This window comes from Lissotriton helveticus, chromosome 3_2 (genome assembly GCF_964261635.1).
Source record: "Lissotriton helveticus chromosome 3_2, aLisHel1.1, whole genome shotgun sequence".
Lineage (NCBI taxonomy): Eukaryota > Metazoa > Chordata > Amphibia > Caudata > Salamandridae > Lissotriton > Lissotriton helveticus.
The window spans coordinates 82,244,052-82,256,842 of record NC_136062.1 but is presented as its reverse complement, the minus strand read 5'-3'; positions in this window follow the sequence as shown (position 1 = coordinate 82,256,842).

The following is a 12,791-nucleotide window of genomic DNA, read 5'->3' as shown; positions in this document are numbered from 1 at the left end:
ACAAGCTTCCGGGGACCGGTTTCTGGCATTACAGCCGTCTTCGGCCCGGCTTGCTTGAATCCTGATGGTGCAATGAGCAAGGGACTCATGTCTGAGTATACCCTTCCACGCTTAGGGTGGACAAAATTATTTACAACAAGGGGTGGTGAGGGACAGAGTCTCTGAATTAAGCAGAATACTCTCACCCAGTCAAGAGATCAGGGCTAGATCCAACACCGTTTTTTAGCTCTTAGTCTGCAGCCAGCGACGGCAGCGCCGGACCCCAGGAAGTAGCCGACCGTCCAACGCGGGTCCCAGAGAGCTGCTAGCGAATCTGTGGAGTTCCTAGGCGCGGGCCGCCATTTTGTGCAGATCGCGGCCAGCCTGCCAAAGCTGATTTCTGCCCGTGGGTCGGCGGCGGTGGGCTCCGTATGTGGTCCAGTGGAGCACTAGGGCTTACGACACTTGGTGCAGTGTCTGAAAGCTCCGTTCCTGGTCAGTATAGGTGTACACACGGGGAGGTCGCGGACGGAGTTCACGGATCCGCTGCCTCCAGCATCGGCGTCAAGCCACGCCCCCCCTACAGCTTTGTACATGTGATGTTACATACAGCACCGACCTTGCTGCATTGTTGACACGACTATTGTTTGTGAGTAGAGTGCATTGGCGTGCATGACAGTAGTTTTGGGCCAGCAGCATCTAACGTTTTCAGGTACAACACAGGAGCACAACTGCAGTTTTTCTAATACAACAGTTCTTAAAATATAAACTGTGTCTCGGCCTCTTGAGATTAGATGGGAGAATCCCAGCAGAGAGACAGTCTCGGAACAAAGGCAGTAGCCTTGTGTAAACTGAGTTTACACCTATCATGGGGATCACCTAACTACACATACCAAGTATGGGATTCAGTGCTAATCCCAAAGTTCACTAATATATCCCTGTGCTCACATATCGAGGGTAGGCCTAGATATATTAATTGCCATTGTCAGGTTGTTCCTTGTTTGCAGCCTATAAGTAATACTAATTAAGTAGCTTACTTGTATCTGTTTACTGATCGCAGCAAACCTGCTTCAAAATAGACTAAGATAGTTTCAGTAAATATATTGCACACTAACCTTCATGTCTTTTCTTTGTTTACTGTGGACATGCAAAAGTGAGAACAATAGGTGGGGCATCTGTTTTCAAGTTCCATTGGGGACTAGTAGTTTGTGTTCTAGGTTTGCCGAAATCACCTGCTACCATAGAAAGGTTAGAAGTGCAGGTGAGGCACTGTGAGCTAGTCGGATTTGGGCCTGGAGGTAATGACGTGCTAGAGAGGCTCAGTTTCTACATTCTGACGTTCTGTTCTCCCAAGGCACAGTTCTGTTTCCAAACAGAATACCTACAACACTGGAGAGGAAGTTAAGGAAATGTTCTAGATATGGTACCTGGGGGGGGGGTGATTGAATCTGTGGTGGAGGCAGGATTGGTTTCAGAATTGTGGCGAAGAAGGTTGATGGAAAGTTTAGATTATGTAAAGGTCAACCTATTGATCCTAAATTGTCATGGACAGCTTTCCCTTGCCCAATATAAATAAAAGAGCTCCAATTTGAAAGGGTAGTAAGCATTTCTCAAAGCTGAATTTTATACATTCTTATGTGCCCAATGCCAAATTAAGTTCCATCAAGATTTTAAACCATAGAAAGCTTTCATAACCACAAACGGGTTATTTCAGTTCACACGCCTTAATTTTGGGCTTGAGTCTGCAGCTGGCATAGTCCAAAGGACAATGAGTCACTTATTTGGCAATCAGAATCAAGAATTAGTCATTCAACAATGAAAATGTCAGTGAGGTTAGCAAGGCTAGCAGCCAAATTAAAAGACTGTAACTTTGTAGTGGAATACATACCAGGGCGGAGCAAATACAGGCTGATTGTTTATCACGATTGCCTTCCAGGGGATTGATGTGAGCTCCAGTGGGTAGACATTATTGAAGTTGTGGCAAATGTACACGCTATTGAATTATTGTTTTTGTTTCAAATGATAATAATGCCTCAATTGTTCCTTATTCTTAGGCATCTCTGTTAACAACAAGGAAAGTAACAATTGGCAACGTCAATAAGTCTGCCTATAATATGCTAGTGCATGCAAATGCATTCATTCGTCTATGTGCATAGACCAGTTGTGCTATGCGTGTGTGAATCCTGCCTCTCTCTCTCTGTACCTCCTGTGTCCTGCTTTTCATTCCACAAGCTTACCTTCTGATTGAATAAATAACTGGGACGGACATATTGGGCACAGGTAGAGGCATGTTCACACAAGCATGTCACAAATAGCCTGTGTGAATTTGTGCACACCTGTGCTGCCACAGTAAAACAGATTCATTGGCTTTGTCAATGTTTGAATTGAACATAGCATGAAAGGAAAGCAGTCTCTTACGTCACAAGCTGCTTCAAGTGTGTGTTTAAGCTGAATATAGAGCAAATAAAATCAGTCTGCATCCCTGAAACTGGAGGAGTAGCTTCAAATGATCAGCAATTAGATTAGCAACTGCTTGTTTTAATATTGCACTTTGGCAATGTCCACGTCGGCCCTGCGAAGACTTCGGAAGAATGACACATATATCACAGCACATTAAAGTGGCAACCTTTTAACTCACTTGGTCATCAATCTTACAGAGGGAATAATTATATTTAATTGCCCAAGCAGAGCTGCCGCATTCATCTCTGATCGAACTCCTGGGCTCCAGGCTTTCCCTCAACCTCCTCACCCTGTTTGATTAAATAATGTTAGCAACGACATGTGGTTCTGGGATGTCAAAGTGGGCACCTGCAGATATTCTTCAGCACTCATTACCAGTACCTTTGGCCAATCTGTCTGCCTTTCCCGACGCATACCATCTCCGTGAGTTTCTTCAATAAAGTAAGTCAGTAGCTGGAGGCAGAGCAGAGAATGTCTTCCTGCCACTCCTCTTCCCACCAGACTGTACTTGACTTTGGTCTTATCGCTGGCAGTGGGTGGGGGGGGGGGGGGAGAGAGAGAGAGAGAGAGAGAGAGAGAGAGAGAGAGAGAGAGAGAGAGAGAGAGAGAGAGAGAGAGAGAGAGCTGGTGAGCAGTACGGTTGCAAAATGGGTGGCTTCAAAGTCATTGTGTGCAGTGTCTCTGCCAGTAAAGACACAAACTGGATTGTCACCAGGAAGGAGGCACCGCACTGTGTGCAAAAAATGCCAATCACTAAACCGTGGCACTCAGACACCTAATGAACCACAGAAATAGATGGAGTCTGGTAAACTGAAACCTATCTATGTGGCAGATCTGAAATGACTAAGGGCCAGATGTATGAAGCCATTTAACAGCTGCAAAGCCTGTGGTTCGCTAAATGGTTTGTACGAATGTATTAGACCCATTTAGTGATTCAGTAACTTGTTATTGCATCGCTAAATGGGTTTTGAAAATCATAAGGAATATCTATATGGAGGCGGAGTGTTGAGGGCTTCCCTTCCAAACAGCTATTCCTTATAGTATGTATTAATGTTTTGCAACTGAATTCCGTTCACAAAACAGTAATACTTTACCACATCCTCAAAGGAGGTAGTAGGCCAACTGTAAACAGGAAGGGGTCCCTAACGGGACACCTACCCTTATGAGAATGTAAAACATATATATTTGTAAAAATAGCCAGTGGTCGCTCAGACCTCTGCCTGCTCTTCAAAAAGTTAAATGTTTCATTTTATTTTTGAAATGCATCTTGTTTTCTACTAATAAAAATGGGTTGCTTTAAAAAAATTGCTTCTCCCCCAACCCACCATCCCTCTCATCCCCCCCACCCACGCAGGCCACCATCCCTGTCATTCCTAATGGGTTGTATGAGATAGGTTGAGTTGCGGCCAACTAGAAATCACTAATTTAAATTAAATGTTTCATACATTTAGAATAGTAATTACCAAATTGTAATTGTTTAAAAATCACTATTCTAAACTCACATACATCTGGCCAAAGACACTTTCTGCAAGCAAAGACTAAAAGAGGCTAACTAAAAGCAACCATTACTTGAAGGAGACTGAATCAAAGTCCCTCTCTGTATATCTTTTTTTATCAATGACAAAATCTCTGATAGACTGCAGAGCTCTCTAGCCATACTTAAAAAGAGTTCCTGAAATGTTGCTTTTTTTTGATGTGCCAAACATAAAATCCTTGTCTTTTGTGTTATGGAGGTCAACATTTGGTAATAATTCTCACCTTCAATAAGACATGAGAAACCGCATATATATACTCGCTAACAATAAAAAGAAGTACATTAAGGGGCCGATTCCGATTCGGGAAAAACCACTCCGAATAGCCGTATGGAGCGTTTTTCCCGTACGAATCATACCCTGCAGCCTCCCCCGTACGTACGATGAAGTACGATTCGTACCAGGAGCAGGACTCCGTACGAATCGTACAAAGACCGCACAACTCTAATCTCCGTACGATTCTCCCTCAGAACCCGCTGTACGCGACCTCCGTACGGTTCGAAGCAGGTTTTCCCGACCCAGCAAGTACGATTCGTGTCGAGTACGCACCGTACAACGCTTTTTTTACGGGAGCCCAATATGTCTGGAGAAGCAGAGTACGCCTCGAAACAGGTACGGAACGCCCCCCCGGGTACGGTGTGTACACCCCATGTCTGCAGGGGTACGGTTCGTACCCCTGCAATCATGGGGAGTACGTACTGTACACCACGATCATGGGGTGTACGCACCGTATCCCATGATCGCAGGGTGTACGGTGCATACACCCGGCGATCATGGCGTACACCCCATGATCGCAGGGGTATGCACCGTACCCCTGCGATCATGTGGTGTACGCATCGTACGGTTTGTATGTGATTGTGTGGTTGTACGTACAAATCGCCCTTACCTGACGTGGACCGTACGAATCGCCACCTCATACCCCGGTTCGGATCATACTCGTCGGGTCGTACAGTATGTTTACGAATCATACGGTTCACTGTGAGGGTCCGTGTCGTACAGTTTCAGCCTTGCAATTCGTACGGTTCCTGACGATTCGGACGGATTGACAAGATACGGATCATACTACGCGATTCGGATGGACGTGTACGATTCGTACGGAGAGGGCTCCGGATACGATTCGGACGGACGTTTTTTTCCCGAATCGGAATCGGCCCCTAAGTGTAACTTAAAAGCAACAAGCACAAGACTTTTCTAATTGTACATTTTGTTACTAAAATTTTAAAAAATATTGACAAGTTTGTTGGCGTAATGCTATTATATCCTTAAAATATTACCGTATTATATTATATAAAAAAAGAAAAAAAAATGTAGTTAAACACTTTAAGCAGTTTATGAATTTTGAAGAAACTTTCTTTATTGACATAAGCATATGCCTTGGATTGGACTTTACTCTTAATGATTAGCATGTGCAAGACAATGTTCCTGTTTATTCAATCAGATCTGGCAAACTGGAATTTGTAATTGTTAATTCGAGCACTATGTTCGAAAGTAACATATTCTGACAACAGCACTTCATGAATAGGGAAGCCAGATCTGGAAAATAATTTCCATTGTATGTTTTAACATTTATGTAATATCAATACTGTTCACTCTTGGAACTTTATATTAGATAATTGCCATTGATTGATTGATTGACTGTAATACAACTGAAATATCTGGCACTAACAGATAATCATTGAACACGTGTGACTGTCTTGTTATTTATTTTCCTGCAATCTCTTGTGGAGGTTAAAACCTTACTTTTGATGACTTTTATGTTCAGAGTAAAAGTTAATTTTGGTGCAATTGTAAAATTTAATACGACATAATAACTACAAAGCAGCTCTCTTAGAGGCTTTGATCTTTACTAGATTGGTCTATCTAGTCCCTGATAAAGGAACTAGAGGCTTCATATCTTCCTATCAGCTGACAGAATGTGCTACCAGCACAATACATTCGCTTCTGAATTTGTCTGGCTGGCTTATGCCCCCTTTCTGGGATTAGTCAACATCCAATCCATATGAACTGGATTAACACCCTATACTCTTTCAATTTACTGTTTCCTTTTCTCAAATAAATGTTATGTTATGCAAATATGTAGAATGCAATATCACCCATGAGGGTATCCTGGCACAAAGCAGGTGTGAAATATGAAAACAGCACAATAACCTTCTTTGCCAATTTCACTGTAAAAATCCAAAGGCGATCCTTTATGGGAATTAAAAAGGAGCTAAAAAGGCAAAAGGTATGAAATACTCAGTGCTGTTTCCAGCAAAACTGCGTATCGAGGCAGAGGATTGAGGCAGAGGGAAAGACATGGTTTTTTGAAACCCCAAAGGCGGCACAAAAATGGCTGGAGGGATGGAGACCAGTGGGAGGGATCCTTTCCAGGGAGTGGCGGGAGAAACCTCCTTAAAAGCAAGCAGGCTCGGAATAGAGAATCCTGATGGTGCGGCAGCTGAGGCAAACCTGGGGTTTAACATAGATTAGTTGGGGGAAAGGACGACAGGCACTCTGCATAGTTGGGGATAGGGGTAGTTTAAACCTGGATTGCAGGGAATCAGTGTGGGTGGGTGTTTGTTTGGTCTCGGTTTTAGATTGTAGTTTAGATGATACAGATGTCAGACATAGGTTAGCAAGGAGAGGGTGCATAGTGATCAAAGCGATAAGTACTCATGGCCTAACTTGGACCCTGGATGTGCCTTCAGGTATGCAAGGGGGTCAACAATGGCAGGAAGGTGTGACCCAGTATCTGGGTCCTGCCCTGGCTGCTAAACCCTGAGTGGGAAATGGGAACACTGGAAGAATCGCTATTAAACCAAGATGGGTCCGTTAATGGATAATAATCCATTTGCAGGAGAGACAAAGAGAGACATCTAATTGGCAATACATATAAAGCCTTGAATCGGCGGGGATACAAACTAGTAGGGCACTCCAGATTTTCTACTGGATCTGGATGGGTGGGAATCCTGATGAGAAACGCTTTACCCTTGAATACAGATCGCGCTTAGGTTGACACATATGGTAGGTATGCGGTAGCCGCGGGGAGATGGGAGGGCCAGTCATGACAATGTATGTCATTCTGGGTCTCCACACAATAGCTTTTCGAGATCTGGGTGGCCTACTATTACATTTCCCTGAGGGGCTACTTCAATACAGCTGTATTAGGATGGCTGGACCGTCATCCCCCTCGGGACTTTCAACGCTCGCAGTCGCATTTCTCCAAATTCCTCAGGGCGATGGGTTTGGTGAATGTGTGGTAAATCCACTAACCAGAAGAGCTACAAATCACATTCCATTCTGGTGTACATAAAAGCCTCTCTAGAATAGATTATATTCTCAACCCAGCCAACCGAGTGGGGCAAATCACGAAGAGACGCCATTTAGCAAGGGGCATCTTGGATCACTCCCCCGTATGGCTCTCTTCGCAGCAGGGATATATGAGGTTGGAGATAAGGCAGGGAAACTACTGTCATGGCTTGACAAACGCGAACAAGCGAACAGGCTAGTGACAGAGCTTTTAGCAGATGGAGGAGAAATACTATATGATCCACAACTGATAGCGGTGGAGTTCGCAGCACATTATGAACACATTTATGCGTCCACTAATACCTTACCTGAGGAGGAACCGAGAGCCTTATTAGCAGATATGCCCCTCCCATCCCTCACTGCAGAGGATCAAACACTACTAGAAAGTGACATAATGAATGAAGAAGTAGCACATGCTATCAGAGATCTGCAGTCTGGTAAGGTGATGGGGTTCAACGGCCTCCCAATAGAACAAATTGGCACCTAATAAGAGTGTCGAGAAGTAGATAAACTTCCATCTGACCAGAGATCGGCCACAATAGTCATCATCTATAAAGAAGGCAAACATAAAAATAACTGCTCCGCATATCGCCCCATCACATTGCTTAATGCAGAAGTTAAAATCTAAGCAAAACTGTTATCCCGACATTGGTGCACCCTGACCAATCCGGCTTTATGTAAGAAAGGAATACATCACTCAATCTTCATGGGCTTTATGGAGTACTGGGAAGAGTAGATACGTTAAGGGAAGATGGAGTGGTGATGTCCCTAGATGTCAAAATGGCATTCAATACAATTGAATGGCCTTATTTATGTGCAATTCTGAGCAAAATGGGATTTGGGCCCGACTCTACGGCATGTATTGGACTCCTCTATAACGACCCATTAGCACAAATAGTAGTAAATAATAGAAAGTCCCCCGTCTTCGCTCTTGGAAGAGGGATGAGACAGGGCTGTCCCTTGTCACTGTTGCTTTTTGTTCTACTACTTGGATCTCTAGCATCATGGATCCGCAGAGACCCATTGATAAGAAGTCTGCGATGGGCAGGATGGGAAGATCAGATTTCCCTCTATGCAGACAACATACTGTTGTATTTGGTCTCACTCAAATCTTTGATAAATAGGGTATTGCATATATTTTCCAATTTTGGAAAATACTCGGGTTTTACAACTAATTGGACAAAGTCAATAATCTACATGCTAAGGGGGGAATTTCCTACCTTACCTGGGGGATGTGAGGTAGCGAGGGCTGAGGAGGGGTTCCGATTCCTTGGCATATACATTACCAAGGACTCGGGCGATTTTACAATCATAATCTTGGTAAACAACCATAACAACGCGGGCATTACCCCGCGCTGCTATTACAACGCTGCTTTTACAACGCAAGTCGTTACAACGACTTGTGCTGGAGGGCGCTGTTGGATAGGGAATAGTTTAATTTTATATTCCAACACCTTCCCTACTGTAACGTGGGCTGGAGTTGGATTAGAAAATTAAACTATTCCACTATCCAGCGCTTACAGCGCAAGTCATTGTAACGACTTGCGTTGTAAAAACAGCATTGTAATGGCACGCGGGGTAAAAGCCTGCATTGTAATGCCATACAACCATAATCTTCTGCCCCCACTGCAGCACCTGAAACGCGATGTGCGACATTGGAGAACCCATCTGCTTTTGTTATTCGGACATGCTGCCCTATTCAAAATGATGTCACTTCCATGCTTCCTATATGTTGCACAACACACCATATCCAGTCCCTACCTCTTATTCTAAAGCCATAGAAAGTTAACAGAGAGAACTCCTATGGGTGGGGAAGCCCCTGGTAAGGAGGTAGTGTGAGGGAGGGATAGGACTCCCCAACATTCAAAAATATTATTGAACCATTGAATTTAGCTGCTGGAAAAGCAGTACTAAGGTGTCATTAGAAAAATCGAAGAAGATAAGAGAAAGAATACAGTCAGTTGACTGTATTCTTTCTCTTATCTTCAACGGTAAATCTCAAGATTGAGCCCCCGTTTTTGTTATAAACGTACATTGTTGGTTTACTATTTGAAATTTGAAGAAAGCATCGCTTTTAAAGAACTCTATTCTTTGCGCCCTGACGAAGGAACTTCGGACAGTCGTCTTTTCCGAAACGCGCGTCGGCGCCTTTTTCTTTGTTTCTTGTTGTATTTTTATAATCACTGTATTTTTTATATTTCTCTTTTCTCTGTGTATTGTTCTGTAAATATATTTTTGTATTGTTTTGTTATTGTGTATGGTTGTTTGGATGCATGTGAGGATGGTTGGTTGCTTCAGGTTGATTGGGGCGGTTGTGTATTTATAATATGTTAATGTGTATTGTATATATTTAAAGAAAATAATTTTTCAATGTCTAAAAATAAATAAGAAATATGTTTTTCAAATAAATTGTTGTGGGACAATGATGTTATATAAAAATGAAAAGATATAATACCTATGTATTAAATGTGTTTTTTAGGAGAGGTTTTGTTCTCGTCCTATTTTGCTCCCTGCCTCCCTCTCCTAGAAATTCTGTACTCAGGGACCCTCGTCTGTTATTGAGGACGACTGTGTCTCCTCCATCCAGAGTCAATCAGATGTCATATGTGGTGGCAGCAAGGGCAGTTTCTGTGTTGTGATTAGGTCTGAAACTAGGTAGAGTGCTATTGAAGAGTTTGTGGTTGTTGAAGTATTTAGTGAGGGGTCTGTTGCGGATTTTCTCTAAGTCCTAGGCCTAGAATGGTAGCAGAGACATTGGTCTGTAGTTGGCGAACGTTAAAGGGTATGCAAAGGGCTTCTTCAGGAAAGGGAGGACAGTTTTGTTTTATTAATAAATAGAAAAGTCATTACATATATGATACATTATATTAAAACAGTATGTCAAAACAATCTATACCCGATGCCATTACGGATAGTCAGAATAATTAATGAGAAAATTAAGAAAAGAAATAAACAAAGTAGAGGAATCATACCCTAATTGGTGTCAGAATGAAAAATCACCGTAATTCAAATCTATTTCCAGCTGATTACTAGGTCGACAATTCATATTGTGGCCATCATATCATCATACCCTAAAGGCTATAACACATAATGCATTCAATCGGACTAGTATCTCAAAATCTCTACATCTTTTTTTAAAGAAGCAATTTTTGCTGCTTAGGTGACTCTCATACTGGTTCACCCACTTGATCTTGTTGAGACATTGAGAAAAATTAGGTACCTCAGTGATCTCCATTTCTGAGATATTCATGGTTTAGCAATCCGCAAAGTGACAAGTACAAATTATTGTCGTCTAACAATGATATCGATAGATTGGGAGGTCATTCTAAAAAAAGCCCCAGAGGGGTCTGGGAGCATAGTAAACTGGAAATTTCGACTAATACATCCAAATACCTGATGCCAAAGGTAATAGAGACAAGGACAAATGAAACATATATGCAGCCAGTCACCAATGGCATCCTTACACCTGAAACATGCAGCTGAGGCTGCACGGTACATCTTATGGATAAGGTGTGGAGTGCGAGGCAGCATCCACTTGATGAAAAAGGACATTCTTCTTTAATTTGCAGCATGCATGGCTTTGCAGAAAATTATATTATAAAATCTCCAACAGTTCCGCTCAATCTTGCAGTTTGTCATGGCTGTGATAATATTTAACAGAGAAGGTATTGCTTCTTCAACTAGTTACTGGTGTAATACAGTATACAAGCTGCCTATACCTTTTAAACTAGATACAAAATTGACTTTACTTATGCTTTGCGCTAATTGGGAAAGTTTTTCTTCTGCTCCCACTAAAAAAGTGTCTAATTTGTATGTAACTGAACCATAAGTTAGGAGTGCCAACCCTCCTTCTTCTGTGTCTAATTGTAACGTCTTTAAGTTTGTGCAAGGTTTTTTACCCTGCCATATAAAGTTACATATCATTCAATCAAATTCATCAAAAAAGACAGCTGAACTTTAATCATAACATTTAAAAAATAAATATAAACAATAGAAGAATAAGCATTTTGATTAAGGCGACCCAAACAATGATAGTAAGAGCTAATGGCTGCAACTGGTTCAATAGCCCGCTTACTAAGGTCAAAGTTTTGGTATAATTTAATCGAAATAGAAGGGTAAAGTTGGTTGTAACATAAATGCCCAAATATCTAAAAATATTTGCCCAAGGAATAAAGCACTGGGTACATTCCTCAATTCTGGCAAACACATTTAGAATATAGCTTTAGTGTGTGGCCTGATATAGTATCATATCATCCGTGAACAATTTTAATTTTGCCACACCATCAACCAGGTGTAGAATACAAGGATCTTGCCTAAGTGCATAGGACGAGGGCTCAATGAATAGCTTGCAGAGAACAGGACATAGGAAAACCCTGCCTCGACCCACCCCTACCAGCAATGTGCCCTTGGTACTTCTTTGTCCCTTCCTCCAATCCTCCATCTGCTTCCTCTTAACATAACATACTGTTTCATGACAAACATTAGCTGTCGCACTCAGATTTTATGTCAAGACCGGAGGCTAATCTTATTGAAATCTTCTTTATTTAGCTTACCACAGCCACTTTAAAGAACTTTAGAACTTGTAAAACAAAAATTCCAACCTAATAAATGGCCAGAACACTCATAACTCTTCTGTTAAGTAAGCTCAGACACTTAGCCTTTTAACGTAACTTTATTCCAGGTAATTGACGACATACCGGTAAGAGAGGCAGCGCTCCAGTCACTAGCTCACAATCACGGACAGCTGCAACTGTCCTAATCAACTGTCAACTCAACTGTCAGCTGGCATAGGACAATGCCATCTGACGTAATGCATGCAAATGCGGGGAGTCGCGCGGCAGGGACAGGGGCATGCAGGGGACAAACGCAAGAGGGAAAGATTACCAACGTAACACATCTCCTTACGGAGGGAAGGGAAATAAAGGAATGAAGAGAAAAAACATGTAACTGTGAGTCACAAACGAAATCCTTGTACTTCATGGGCCTGACCGTAAGGCGTCCATGTCAACATGGGTAACTGGTTTCTTCCCTGTTGTCATCATCTGTGTTTAGTCTAAAATCTGACCTCTAGTTGTTATCTGTTCCAGAATCACTGGTGGTGTTGCTGTCACAGGGTCCATTTCTTCCGTAATGGCTTTTACTAAGTCCTGTCCATACCCCAACGTCGACGAATGAATTTCACAAAAGGATTCAGCAGAGTCCTCTGATCCACTGAACTCGTGCTCTCCAATAGACTCAAAATGCATCCAGTTCGCTCCTAAGTCTACTTCAGGGTGTGGACGTTGTAAGTGTTTTTGTGTCTCCTCACCCTCATTCTCTGACTCCTCATGGTGCAACCAGTCATAGTAATCCTTTGTGTTGTTGTGCTCTAGTCTTCCCTTTCTCGTACATTCTTCTCCATCCAGGTCAGTGTCACCAGCCTGATAGTCCATTTCCTTAGGATACTTCCTGGACCAGACCACGCTGCGTCTAAGCCTACTCGTACAACTGGTTTCCTCCCCGTCGTCATCATCTTTGTTTGGTCCAACGTCG